At 35.7% G+C, this 15990-nt stretch overlaps 1 pseudogene; it reads left to right on the plus strand.

The window, feature by feature from the left end:
* Window positions 1–463: 463 nt before the first annotated feature.
* LOC120133825 lies at window positions 464–3198 on the plus strand (annotated as a pseudogene).
* The last annotated feature ends 12792 nt before the right edge of the window (window positions 3199–15990 follow it).

A 15990-nucleotide genomic window follows, 5' to 3' on the forward strand; every position in this document is an offset into this window, starting at 1 on the left:
GATCTCTTAATTATATAGAGTTATTTTGTTGAGTCTCTTAGTCATTAAAAATTATAAAATGGTCATCCGACTATTAATTATGTTCCAAACTCGTCATTTTATGTTAAAAATTAACGATCGTCTGAGTTGGATGTTAACATGCTGCTTGAGTCATCAGATTAACATTCAACTCAGACTATCGTCAATTTTCTAATGAAAAAGAATGAGTTTGAAATATAGTGAATAGTTTAGTGACCATTATATAACTTTTAATAGTCGAGGGACTCAACAAAATAATTCCATAGAGGATCAGTTTATAATTTTTAATAATCGAGTAACTCAAAAAAATAATTCCCTATAATCGAGAGACTATTTATGTACTTTATCCAATATTTTTATCCTATAAGAAGTTATTAAAACTCTAAACAACTTTATAATATTGCGGCAGGCTTCTCTCCCTATATGTATCTCTATTGTATTGCTTAACATCTAAGAAAATCAATTCCGACACTCAAAAACCAAAGAAATCAATTCGTTGTTTGCGATCAAGATGAAGATGAGACTGAGAAATTATGAATCCAAAGAAACCCAAAGAATCCAACTTCCATCCCCTTGTTCTTTCTTACAACTGCAGGAAACCCTCTTCGCCTCTCTCCCCTCGCCTCCGCCTCATCTTTCTCCATCTTCAGTCTGTTTTTCGCTCAACGCTAAGGATCAGCTTCTTGCGCCTTCACCTCACACTTCCCTTCAATACATCGGTGTCGCCTCCGGTGACCTTATCTATTTCTCCCTCAACCCCAACGCTTTTTCTGCCAATTCTCCCACTCAGGACCCTCAATCAGCAACCGTAGCTCAAGACCCGAATCAGATGCCGGAATCCAGCAACAATCAAGAGACCCCAGGCGAAGAATTGAATCAATTTCAAGAACCCATTTTGATAGACCCCGAAATTTCTCAAGAAACCCAAGGAACATAAGCTATGGATATCGATGATTTTTCCCTTGGTGCAAGGTTGTCCGAGCCCTATTTTTTGAGGAAGGTTTTGGGGTAAGAGCTTGGTGATAATGGAAGCATTCTCAAGCTATTGGCGATTGCGGTCCACGCGGTTTTACTGGAGTCGGGTTTTGTGGGGATTGATCCCGTTTCGGGGATGCAAACTGATCGGTTTCATTTGCCAGATGAGTTCGCTTCTCCTTTCTCACTTTGTTATTCTCTGCCTGAACTTTTGAGGGCTGATTATAATAATTCTTCCGGTTCTAATTTGACTGATTATGTTGTTTTGAAGTTTCTAACTTTAGGCCAATTCATTCAGGTCTATGGGTCTTTGGTTAAGGGGTCTGTGTTGTATAAATTGTCTCTAGATGAACATAGGTTTCCCCCAACTTTGAATTTACTGTGGGTAAATTGCAATGTTTTTAAAATTGGATTGGACATTGAACCGGTGAAGGTACTGGTTCACTGATTTAACCGAGTTCAATCGTGGTTGAATCGGATTTTATATAAAATAATATTTTTTTTTTAATTTTACATAATATTCAAAGTAATATTAATATATATGTAACACTTTTTTTAAGTTTACAATATTAAAAGGTATAAAAATATCACAAGTCATAACATATATAAATTAAAAATTATAAAATCAAGTGAAACAAAATGATTTAAATTAACTATAACATAATATTTAAGGTAAAATATATTAAATAATAAATATAATTATATAACTATAATCAAAAAAATAAAATTGAGGTTTAAAAAAATCATAACAAATGATGTCATTTGGTTTAATTTATTAAAAAAAAACAATCCCACATGACTAAGAAACACAGAAGAGTATCCCAAAAGTTTAAAAAGTAAAAATATGAGAACAAACCAATATCACATGGTTAAGAAACATAGAAGAGCATCACAACTTACTTCTATAAATAATAGAGGTAATTTAACATTCAAAATCATGAAGCTTTTTGGTGAGCACAGAGCGAACTATTCTTTCTCTTCAATTGAGTTCAAAGTTTAGGCTTCAATCGAACTTCTAATTTTTTTTTGAGTTTGAGCATTTTCGATTTCAATTTTTAATATTATATTTCGAGTTTGAGTTGAACTTGATAATTTTTAGCTCGTGAATTTTTGAGTCGAGTTGAGTTTACTTTTAAAGTTTTCGAGTTCGAGTCGAGCTCTGCAATACTCGAATTTGACTTGGCTCGTTGAACAAACGACGTCGTTCGATTTAATTTTTTTTTTAAAAGAAAAAAAGTGAATCGGCAGTTCAAATCGGTTTTCAGCCTGTTCATCCCGATTTTACCGGTTTTCAGTTGGTTCTACCGGTTTTCAGCCGGTTCATTACTAGACCGGTTTTGTGAGGTAATCGGACCAGAAAGGTCACCGGTTCACGATTCAACCGGTTGAACCGGCTATGGTCCAGTTTTGATAACCATGGTAAATTGTGATAAGAATGATAAGAAAGATGGGTCTTTTAATTCATATCCTGAGAATGAAGTTTTTGAGTTTTGGAGGATTGTTAAGGATGGGCTTGCATTGCCATTGTTGATAGATCTTTGTTCCGAGACTGGTTTGGCTCTTCCGGCATGTTTAATTCGTCTCCCGACTGAGTTGAAGCTCAAGATTTTGGAGTCATTGCCCGGTTCCGATCTTGCAAGAATGGAATGTGTTTGCTCGGAGATGCGGTATTTGGCTTCCAACAATGATCCGTGGAAGCAGAAATTTGCAGAAGAGTTTGGAAATTCGTCGGGAGCAGCAGGAATGGGGAACTGGAAGAAGATGTTCCATTCATGTTGCGAGAATAGGAAGAAACGGAGAAGGGCGATTACGAGGGTATCCTCGTGTTGATAGACCATTTTACATCCCGACGTGGAGAGATCCCAATCCAATGTTTGCTCCACTTGGAGTTCCTCGTATAGTTGGCGGTGATTATGACCTAATGCCTGGTGTCATCATGCCCTATCCTCTTCCACTTCGATTTCGAGGGCGACAGAATGCCGGACTTCATTGTAACCTTGGAGGACAGAATGATGCCTAGTTGCTGGTGTGCTTAAATAATCCCTTCTTTGAAGGTAAATAGAAAGAGATGTTTCTGTACATGTAATTGCATTATAAGAATAAGTCTTGTTTTGGTAGAAGGAAGGAACAAGATGAGAGAATATGCAGTTTGTTGAGTTTTGATGCTTGTAAGCACCATGACTGATTTTGTTTGATCATTGATGATATTTATGCTGTTGTAAGTGTTGTCATTTATTGCTGGAGAAGAAGGAATAAACGAAAACCAAATCATATGAACAAACAACAGCTATTATAATAGAATGACAATTGAGTAGACTATACGGCGGTCTCTTAAGTCCGTTTAATTTTAGTCATTGATTCGAAAAAAAAGGTTTTGGTTTCTTACGTTATCGATGTGTTCAGTTTTAGTTCTTCGGCCGTTAACTCCCATTAATTCATTAATAAAAAAAGGAAACGGCAATTAAAAAGTTAAAAAAAAATCAACATACACCACTCATCTAACCCCTTGAAAGTTCTAAAATTTCCCGTTAATCCGTTAATCCACGAGTTCCTTATGATGTTATATTGTGAGCTACTCATCTTGCAGTTATATGTTCTCTTGATTTCCAAAAAGTTCTAAAATTTTATTGGTGCTTTGTTTACCTTGACTTATTGGCATGAATAGGCTCGATAGTTGCAATCATGTGATTTCCCTTTCTTCCTTCAAAGCTGCTTATGTTTAAGTTTTTGGGTTTCCTTTGAGATCAATAATGTCTATGTTAGTAGTAAATTCGTTTTTTATTCTTATTCTATTATGCTTTGTTTTTTTGAAACTTGGGAATTATTTGGTAGAGCAAAGATGCAGAAGTGATATTGAAGCTTGGTAGCACTCCAGATAAACAAGAGCAGTATCGGTTGATGCGAGATGCGACAGAAAAAAATGATTTGGATACGAGGAGAGAAGATGCCATGTAGGTGTTTGATAAAATGTATGAGAGATACAATGTGTATACTAAACACTTATGATCAAAATCAAATAGACTGAATACATAAATGATCGTCCGTATTGAGCCAATAACAATGAACAAAATGTTACCTACATAGCCATGATCATCATAATCACAACAATACAAGACTCGAGTGACTAAACTCACTTAAATAGAGTTGCCCCATTTTGACTCAGATTATGCCCTCTCTGATATTTTAGTCTTTCCTCGTTGATTACTAACCTCCATTAAAAGCTTCCTCTTGTTCTTTTAAACTACCCCACTTCTTAATTTGAATATCCATAGCATATACATAATTAAAAAAATCAATTAAACATTACTATTTGAGATCAAATGAAACATTATTAATTGAGGAACCTGATGAATCATATCATGAAACAATGTGACAACTGAATGTAGAAATAGGAAATTGAAGCAAAGAAAATACGAGAAAAGAGAGACGGCAATCTCAAAACTTTGTTGATTTTGTTATAATATCCTTAATTGAGAACTAAGGATATATTTATATATATATAAATTGATTTGTTCCTCCAAAAAAAAAAATAAAGCATGCACGTTTATAATGGTTAATTACCTCTTTAAAAAATGGTTTATTACCAGTATAAGATGTTTTAAAATCATGTTATCAGGCTCGTTTGATTAGGTTTGCATGTTATTGAAAAAAATAAACTCTTTAATGGACATTGATTTAATAAGATTAAAACTTTCTGTATAGAATAAATTAAACACGGATTCTGGAGAATGAAATAAAATAAAAATAAAATTAAGAAAAGAGATAGTAAAATACTTTAATTCAAGCTGACAATAACACCTGACTGAATGTATCAAGTTTTTATAATTAAGAAGAAATAAAAAGAAATTCCACCTGTTTCATTTCTTATACCAGATTTACTGGGCGAAACTTCTTCAGATCTGTTTCCAAGAAATTCCAGATCTAAACCGTAGTAGTAGTTTACAAAGGCAGTAGCAGTCAATCCATTTCCTTCGATCTCTTTGTAAATTGTTTGGATTTACAGCGAATACGCTTGGGTTTTTAACTCCCTGGGAAATCCTCCATCCCACTTTCGCTTTTCAGATCTCCATACCACTTTCGCTTTTCGGATCTCCTTTGGTAACATCGAAAATTTATAGTCATCTAACTATATAATTTTGAGTTTATGTTCTTTTCAATTTGCAGCTTCTTTAGTCGAGTATATTTTTTCTTGTTTCTAATTGCTCTTTTGTATACAGCGTTTTTCGTTTTATTTTGTTTATCGATTTTTTTTTTGGCTATTATATCTTGATTTTTGAATTTTGCAGGTTATGGGTTATCATAGTAGATAATATTTTGGAATTTTCTTAACTATTTCTTGCAGGATTTTGAGTGGTTTATTGCTTTTTGTTTATCTGTTGTTATATATATCTTGTTTATATCATGATCTCTGGCTCCATACCACATCTCTGGCTACACCTTTGCAACTCTGAAATTCGATCTCACCACTTCCCATATTAAAGCCCTCGAATTTTTCTGTTGGTGTTTTAAAAGTTATAGATCTTGGGTGTTAAATTAGTTAAATCTTTTTGACATGTTCGAATTTGAATACAAAGATAATAATGACCTCTGTATTTTACTTTTACATATTTAAGTAAGATATAAATTCAATCATTGGTTTCTTGTTGTTGGTCTAAAGTTAAGTAAGATAATGTTAATTTGTCCTAAAATCCTATTAAGTAACTAACTAGGCTTCTTAGTACCCCTCAATTCTCTAGCGTTTTCATAGTTCCTCATAGCTTCGACTATAGATGATTACTTGAGGTCATGTCCTTCTTTTAGATCCCATAGGGCGTATAGGGAGAGGACTCGACAGAGTGGTGCCAATGAGACTAGACTTAGAGTTTGTTCGTTGAATGTAGGCACATTAAATGCTAGGCTGCTGGAGCTGACCGACGTACTTAGTAATAGGAAAATTGATTTTGCATGTATTCAGGAGACTAGGTGGAAAGGGGCTCGCGCCAGAGAGTGTAATGGGTATAAGTTGTGGTATTCAGGCGTAGATAATGCTAGAAATGGGGTGGGTATCTTGGTATCCTCTAGGCTCAAGGAAAATGTAGTTGAAGTTTGTAGATACCGGGATAGGATCATGATGATTAAGGTTATTATAGAAGCGGAAGTGGTGAATGTCCTTTCAGTGTACGCCCCACACGTTGTCCTAGGGGATGGGGGAAAACGTTGCTTCTGGAATCAGTTAGATGATGTACTTAGGAGCATTCCAGAGGACCAAAGAGTTTTCATAGGGGGAGACTTCAATGGTCATATAGGTAGTGCAACCGACAGGTACGATGGTGTTCATTGGGGTTTCGGTTTTGGTAGTAGGAACGAGGAGGGGAGTACGTTGCTTGAATTTGCTACTGCACATGATATGGTGGTCACTAACTCATTTTTTAAAAAGAGAGATGTGAACTTGATTACATTCCATAGCAGGGGATATTGTACCCAAATCGACTACATTCTGGTTCGAAATCGGGATCGATGGTCTTGCATTGACTGTAAGGTGTTCCCTGAAGAGGCATGTGCATCACAACACAGATTATTGGTTTTGGTATTCCATGTACGCCGCGGGCGGAGCACTCATAGGAGGGATAAACTTGATAAACCTAGGATCCTTTGGAAGCACTTACATGGAGCGACAGCTGATGACTTTAGGAGTAAGGTTTTGTCTAATACAGGTTTTGGAACTACAAAATTAAATAATGCAGATATGTTATGGAAAAATATGGCAAATTCCATTAGAGATGTGGGCAAAAACACTCTTGGGTTGTCGACAGGGAAGGTCAAGGAACATAAAGAATCGTGGTGGTGGAACGAAGAAGTCCAAACTAAGGTGAAGAGAAAACAAACTTGCTTCAAGGAGTTTCTACAATGCAATGACGACGAAGAAAGATCGAGAGCTAAACAAAGATACAAGGACGCAAATAGGGAAGCCAAGAAAACAGTGGCTAAAGCAAAGGATAAAGCATACGAGGAAATGTACAAGAGATTAGACACCAAGGAAGGACAAAATGGCATCTTCAGGCTTACAAAATCCAGGGAAAATAGGAAAAATGATCTAGGTAGCATTAGGTTTATTAAGGACAACAATAGTGTTCTTTTAGTTAAAGATCATGATATTAAGAGGGTTTGGGGTAGTTACTTCTTTGACTTATTTAATAATGGTGCCTCTCCCTGTAGAGATAATATCGATGATGGGTCAGCCGACCATCATACTACGGCAAATGACTGCCCTACAAGTAGGATTGAGTTTGAGGAAGTCAAAATGGCTCTTAGAAAGATGGGGAGGGACAAAGCTGTCGGTCCAGATCAAATTCCTATTACTGTGTGGTTGACCCTAGGAGAAGAGGGAGTTAAGTGGTTGACCAACATCTTTAATATTATTTTAGAGACTGCCAAGATGCCAGAGGAGTGGAGAGAGTCTACAGTGATACCAATCTATAAGAATAAAGGAGATCCACAACGTTGTGGCAACTACAGAGGTATTAAACTACTCAGCCATACCATGAAGCTATGGGAAAGGGTAATAGAGGCTAGATTGAGACATGTTACTAGGGTTTCAGAAAACCAATTTGGCTTTATGCCAGGCAGGTCTACTACGGAGGCGATTCATCTACTTCGACGACTTATGGAGAAATATAGGGAAAAAATAGTGATCTTCACATGGCGTTCATTGACCTTGAGAAAGCGTATGATAGCGTTCCCCGCGATACGATCTGGAAGACCTTGGAAACGAGACGGATCCCAACTGCTTATATCCGGGCGATTCGTGATATGTACTGTAGATCTACTACTACCGTCAGGACTACAGTTGGTGACACCAAGGCATTCCCGGTGGAAATCAGACTCCACCAGGGGTCGGCTCTTAGCCCTTACATCTTCGCCTTGATTATGGATGACATCTATTGTGCGACACCAGACGGTGTTCCATGGTGTATGCTTTTCGCTGACGACATTGTCCTAATTGCTGAAACAAAAACTGAGCTGAATAGTAGACTTGCTACCTGGAAGACTGCTTTGGAAGACAAATTATGTATGTTCAAACTTCAGTGGAAACCAAAACGATGAAGATGTAGAAGTATGCATAGAAGGACACATTATCCCCTCAAATGATTGTTTCAAGTACCTAGGGTCTATGATACATAAAGATGGGGGTGTAGATGAAGACGTTACACACCGTATAAAGGCGGGATGGCTAAAGTGGAGGGCTGCTACTGGAGTTTTGTGTGACAAGAAGGTGCCTCTAAAACTAAAGGGAAAATTTTATAGAATGGCAATAAGACCAGCGCTGCTGTATGGATCAGAATGTTGGGCAATCAAGAAGGATCATGTAAGGAGGATGAAGGCCGCAGAAATGAGAATGCTTCGATGGACATGTGGTAGGACTCTGTGGGACATGACACCTAACTCTGCTATTAGGATGTACTTGGGGGTGGTGCCTATATCCGAAAAATATAGGGAGGGAAGACTACGGTGGTTTGGGCATGTCCTTAGGCGACAACCGTCGGATGCGGTCAGGAGGGTAGAGTCGATTACAGTCGATGGTGTCAGAAGGAGAGGACGACCAAGACGGAAGTGGGAAGACTGCTTGAGATCTGATTTGAAGGAATTAGCCCTTACCGAGGACATGACCTCTGATAGGAAAGTATGGAGACTTAAGACTAGGGTAGTTGAGTAGTGCGGTTCACAGCCATAGGGTGTAACATCTCTGTCTTCTTTTTAATGTCTTTGTAGTACTTTCCATGACTTCTACTTTATACATGTTTCTGTCATTGAAATGTATGAAGGCTTAGAACTAGGGTATCGGAGTAGTGTTGCCTTAGTTTAAGAATTAACTCATTTGAATTTATTCCTTCTCGTAGCTTGCTATTATTGACTTTTGTGTATCATTTCTATTCATGTTTCCTCTTTTTAAATTTAGCTGGGTCTTACATTTTCAGTCTATATGCAGAGATTTCTATGTAGGGAATTATATATTTGCAGGGAATTATTTACATGGATTACTCCCCATTACAGACGCACATATCAAGACTGCATATGAAGACTGTTCATCTATGTATTTATTTATTTATGTATAGAAATTCCACCTTCAATAACTATTTTTGGCAAAAACTTGAAGAATGCATAAATTCATAACTAATTAAAAATTTGCTAAGGTCCCATTTTTTTCATTAATATTTAATTATATTTAATGAAGTACAGGTGAGAATATTCTATACCATAATTACCCATTTCCCCTTAAATATTTAAATTTACATGCTGGCCCTCTAACCATGGCAATCTCTATAAATTGAACCCATCTCTTATTATTTGTCAAACACTATCCGGAAAAAAAAGGCAGAAAGATGTGTTCTAAAGTCAGCTTCTTTTGCATGATCATGTTCCTCTTCTTCTTCATATTATCTTCTTTCGTTGTTGCCCGCCCACTGCCTGCATCTTCAGTTCAACATGCTAATCAACAACTGGTATGTATATATGTATACCATGATCAGAGATTTAAAGTGTGGTTGTGGTCGCGGTTTCGATTACACTGTACTTTTTTTCGCACAACAAAATTAATTTTTATTAATATAAGCGATTACACTATATTTATTGCGATTCGGAACATAACAGATGCTATCGATGTTACTAGGGGTATCGTTTTCCTACAATAACGATTCCAAGCAGCACCATTACTGTTACATAGAGGCAGCTATTTAAATTTCTGATCATGATCATTGAATTAGTTTTAAAACTTTATCTTTTTCACCTTCGGGTTTCAATTGGGACTTGTTTTGACTGCAAATATTATTCCAGGATGATATTGGTGAAGAAAATGATCAGAAGGTGGAGTTGGAGGATAGCTGCGTGGGAATCGTGGAAGAAGAATGCTTGATGAGAAGAACACTTGCAGCTCAAACTGATTACATCTATACCCAGAAAACTAAACCTTGAAGCTGAAGGCGTCTCTTCATATATATCTCATCATTTATATACACTTGGCTGGTAATATATGTAGTTTTAATTCATAAATTTCCTTTGGATCCTATGTATGTATGTATATGTAGTGTTCGATTCTTCTATTCATGTAAGAGAAGTTTCCCAGTTTATAAAACCAGTAGTGTAACATGTATGTCTTATTCGAGTTTAAAATCATATTATGTTTTAATTTATGGAATCATTATCTTAGTATCACTTGCATTTTAATTCTTACAAAATATAAGATATTGGAGTTGTAGTTTCTTAGCATCCCAACCAAACCTAGAATGTATTTTAATTTTGATACCAGAACATTATCTTTGATATATAATATAATATAAGATTTTCTTGATCCAAGTACCTCCTCGAGAACAAAGACTACACCATGCGTATAATTTATTGTAGATAAATGACCAAGATATATATGAACTTATGGTGTAAATCTTGTTATATTGACCATTAATAAATGCAGTTGATGGATCCATGTTGGGGGCGTTGTTCATTTATGTACACCCTCCTACTACGTTTCATGCCTCTCTCTATATATATATCTGTTTTATCTAAATCTCTTTGGGTTGAGAATGCGAGGGCGGTGCCGTACAGCTGAAACCATACTAGCTTCTGCTTCAACCATGGCCTCAAATGTATAATAAAGATGACATAATTCAATATTAAAATCCAAAAGATGTGAAAAAATAAAAATCAAAACATTCCCTTGAATATATGTTTTATCGTGTCATAAAAACGGACACAAACAAACGTTTCAAGAATATACTAAAAAGAAAGAAATCAAAATGGGAAAGATATTTGTTTAGATATAAATTAAATTAAAAAACACTTTAGAAAAAAAGTAAAGAATTCCTTCAAAAAATAGAAAAATAAGATAATAAATGAAGAATGTTAAATTTATACAATTATATAAATATGATATTCACTCTGACTTATCTTATTTCTAGACAACTTACTTTCCATGTATGATGAAACCCTGCCAATGAGAAACTAAAAGAAGAAATGGACCAAAGGAAAATTGGCAATTGTATGTATTTCACCACAATTGTCAATGTGTCACTTATCAGTTTTAATGAGACAATGAAGTAGCAAGAGCTCAATTTATTATGATTGTGATGACGTGATATAGACAATGTCTTGCAATTAAGTACAAAATTGATCCACAGCCAAAAGATCGATACTCTAATTCCTAACCCACAATCTAATTCATTCAAACCTTCAATCCGTAAATCATATCTATAAGTTATCTCACATTTCGAGCTGTTGTGTATGATTCATTCGATTGACTTGAAGAAAAGCCATGAAAACCCAATTGTGCCTCCAAAATCCCTTTGACCCTTTGCTCAAGGCAGGAGTTTGATCATCCCATCATGCCAATTCTCCACAGTTCGTCATTTTCGCTGCCAATCTCTCCAATTGGTCCTTTAATTAACTTCACCAATTTGGTACTTCAAGTCTCTAAACACTTTAATTAGGTCCTCACGACTCTCCGTCCAAGCATTACAATTGAGTCCTCGTCAATTTACTTGATAAGGAATATCAAAACCAAACCCTTTTTCCTTTTCTGTCCACTTTTCTATCTATAAACGAGGCCATCACATCGAATTGTCTTCCAAAAACTTGTCGTAATCCGCACCAATGGAGAGATGGTGGTAAGTTATTCACGAACAGCATGACCACCTTTGAGACTCTCCCCATGTCTGTTGTGATTATCTAACTTCTTCTTCCTTTGACAGCCACCACTATGATACCCCATATTCAGAACATATTACTAATTATTCTTATAAAAGGAATATATATTCATGTGGACCTAGTTATATGTTAGTCTTTTGTTTGTATTTTTCCCTCTCATAGGACTTTGTAATACAATTTCAAATGATATTTTTATATTAATAAAATAATTATTGTGTTAAAAAAGTATCAATCATTTATCTTTATTATATTATTGATTCATCAAAATGATGATTCTAGTTAAATAAGAGTATTATTTAATTTATAAAAATTAAAGTTAAATTCAAGAACACAATTACGGATGGAAAAATAATTAACATCCTAGAAATTTCGTAAAATAACACTTATTTAATTATAAATAATTTTTACGAGAATACTTAGAATCAATATCACTCAAAAAATGCTTCACCCCAATTTCATCACCAATTCAATCACATCATCTAAAGTTATACATTTTCATCCACTACAATCCATATGCATTCTTGCAATTTGATCGGGTTTGTTTTATGTTGCTTCATTTCCAAATTATTTATTTTTCAAATATTTGACTTGTAGAATAGTATAAGACAATAAGGTCAGGTTACAAAATAGCCAAATATGCAAAATAATATGAAAATCATGTTTCACTTATATTATTGTTCTTATTTATTTTCCCAATAGATGGAAGGATTTTATTTCTAGTCTTCTAAAATTGAAATAAATTTTCAAGCACTACTAACACTGACGGACACAAGTGTCGTGGATACAATTATAATGTTTGCAACCCCATCGACAAGAGAGGGCACAATCGATATTTTCTCCACATTGAGCATTCGCGACTGGTATCGCCTTAGCGGCAGGTATTGTGTCTTGGCACTTACAGTTACCGACTTGGTCACAAATGCACATATACTGTTGAAAGTTAAGCCATTTCGGTGCATTAATGCACCGAATGTCAATTGTCAAAAAAGGCTTATTTTTTGTTGAATATTAGGCAGCAATTGTTGAAATATGGTAAGGGTAAATTACCATATTTAGTCATTGTACTTTAAAGTATTTATAAGATTAGTCCTTAAGCCTCAACTATAAATACCCTAGCTCATTTAGCTTCAAAATCATCCCAAAGCTAGAAAATATGGTAAGGGTAAATTACCATATTTAGTCATTGTACTTTAGGGTATTTATAAGATTAGTCTTTAAGCCTCAACTATAAATACCCTAGCTCATTTAGCTTCAAAATCATCCCAAAGCATTCTAGCTTTCTTTCATTACTAGAGAGAATTTAGAGAGTTTCTTGAAAGTTGTTTTCTCCTTTTTATCAAGAGAGAATTATCATTGTTTTCTCCTTGGTCGATCAAGAGAAGTTGCAATTCCTATTTTCTCATAGTGAAATTATTCTACCATTGCCCATAGTTTTTACCCTATATTATTTTGGAGTTTTTCACATAAATTTTGTCTCTTTTATCTTCATTTTTTAATTTCTCAAATTATCAATTGCGATTTTGCTCTATTCGATAGCCGTCTTCTGCAACAATTGGTATCAGAGCCAGATTTGAGTGTGTAATGTCTGCTTATTGTCTTTGTGGTTGTCACCAAAAGGTGGATCCTCCAACATAAGAAAGTAAGTAGGTATTACCCATTCTTTGAAGGTTCCAGAGAACTATTCACGATAGTGAAATAGTGGGAACTATCCGTAATAGAAGCTATGACAATGAAATTTGATATTGAAAAATTCAATGGGAGAAATTTCTCATTGTGAAAATTGAAGATAAATGTTATCCTGAGGAAAGACGGTTGTCTAGCAGCTATCAGTTAAAGGCCTATAGATTTCACAGATGACAACAAATGGATCGAAATGGACGAGAATGTTGTGGCAAACTTTCATCTAGCATAGCAGAGAGGTATTGTCAAGCATCGAGGAGAAGAAGACAACTAAGGAGATATGTGATCATCTCACCAAATTGTATGAGGCCACATCGTTGCACAATAAAATTTTCCTTTAGCAGAAATTGTACACTCTTCGTATGCCAGAATCTACTTCGGTGACGGAGCACTTAAATACGCTGAACACCTTATTTTCTCATCTTACATCATTACGATGTACAATAGGAGAACAAAAACGTGTTAAACTTTTACTTCAAAGTCTAACTGATTCGTATGATCAACTCATCATTAACTTGACAAACAATAATGCCACCAATCTAGTATTCGATGACATTGCAGCTGCTGTTCTACAAGAAGAAAATCGGCGCAAGAACAAGGAAGATAAACAAGTAAATCTGAAATAAGCATAAGCATTGACAACGATGAGAGGGAGATCAACAGAATGTGGCCAAAGCAGCAGTAACAAACATGGTAGATCAAAGTCTAGGAGCAAGAAGAATTTAAAGTATTACAATTGTGGAAAGAAGGGTCATTTGAAGAAGGATTGTTTGAGTCTAAATAAAAACTCCAATCCACAAGGCAATACTACAAACACTTCAGATGATGGAGATGCTCTATGCTGTAAAGCGTCAACCACTGTGGAAGGCAGAAAAAGATTTACAGATATATGACTCATTGATTCGGGAGCAACATATCACATGACCTCGAGAAGAGAATGGTTCCATCATTATGAACCTGTCTTAGAAAGATCTGTGTATATTTGCAATGATCATGCCTTAGAGATCATTAGCGTGGGAACCATCAAATTAAAGATGTATGATGGAACAATTAAAGTTATTCGAGATGTGCGACACTTGAAAGGTCTGAAGAAAAATTTATTATCATGGATTGTTGGATAATAATGCAAGCAAGATTGAAACACGGAAAGTAATCATTAAGGTGTTCCGTGGAGTGCTTGTAGTGCTGAAAGGCGAAAAGATAGTTACAAACTTGTACATGTTGAAGGGAGAGACTTTACTAGAAGCAGAAGCCTCTGTTGCCTCATATTGTTCAGATTCTGTAATGCTATGACATCATAAACTTGGACACATGTCAGAACAAGGAGTGAAAGTCCTTGTGAAGCAAAAACTACTTCAAGGCTTAACAAAAATATCACTTACTTTGTGTGAGCATTGCATAACAAGTAAGCAGCACCGGTTGAAATTCAATACATCAAATTCTAGAGATAAAAGTGTTCTAGAATTGGTTCACTCTGACGTATGGCAAGCACCAATTACATCCGTAGGTGAAGCAAAATACTTTGTCTCATTTATTAATGACTACTCCAGGAGATTTGGGTGTACCCTATTAAAAAGAAGTCAGATGTGTTTTCGACTTTCAAAAACTTCAAAGCGCATGTGGAACTTGATTATGGAAATAAGATCAAGTGTTTCAGACAGATAATGGAGGAGAATGCACAAGTGAAGAATTTGATGACTTTTGCAGGAAAGAATGCATCAAAAGACAGTTCACAGTGGCGAACACTCCTCAACAAAATGGAGTGGCAGAGCGGATGAACAGAACCTTGTTAAAAAGAACAAGAGCAATGTTGAGGGATACATGCATAGAAAAATCATTATGGGCAGAAACAATCAATACCGCCTGTTATTTAGTGAATTGAGCTCCATCAACTATAATAGAGCTAAAAACACCAATGGAGATGTGGACTGGTAAACCAGCTGATTATTCAAACCTCTATGTATTTGCAAGTATTGTGTACGTAATGTACAACTTCCAAGAAACCTCAAAGCTGGATCCAAAATCCAGGAAATGCAAATTCTTGAGGTATGCTGAAGGAGTCAAGGGGCATCGCTTGTGGGATCCCACTGCCCGCAAAGTGATCATCAACAGGGATGTTATCTTTGTAGAAGATAAACTACAAAGAAAAGAAGACGATGATAGTGATGAAAAGTCAGAGACTACAAAAATACATGTGGAAAATGAGGTTGAACAAGGAGATTCTTCTGAAGCAGAACCAACACATGATGAACAAGAACCAGAGAGTTCTGAAGCTCCAACAACTCGTCAATCAGATCGTGTGAGAGACGTCCCAATTGGTACTCAGATTATGTTATAGAATGAAATATTGTATACTATATTTTAACAGATGACGGTGAGCCATCAACATACCAGGAGTCAATAAATAGCTCAGATGCATCATTGTGGATGATGGCGATGCAAGAAGAAATTGAAGCCCTTCATAAAAATAATACATGGGACCTTGTGCCACTACCACAAGGATAAAGCCAATTGGTAACAAATGGGTCTTCAAAATCAAGAGAAACAGTGACGATCAAGTGGAGAGGTATTGTTCAAGACTGGTAGTCAAAAGATATGCTCAAAAAGAAGGTATTAATTTCAATAAAAAAATTTCTCCTGTGG

The sequence above is a fragment of the Hibiscus syriacus genome, unplaced genomic scaffold (genome assembly GCF_006381635.1).
Source record: "Hibiscus syriacus cultivar Baekdansim isolate YM2019G1 unplaced genomic scaffold, ASM638163v2 tig00110597_pilon, whole genome shotgun sequence".
Taxonomy (NCBI): Eukaryota; Viridiplantae; Streptophyta; class Magnoliopsida; order Malvales; family Malvaceae; genus Hibiscus; species Hibiscus syriacus.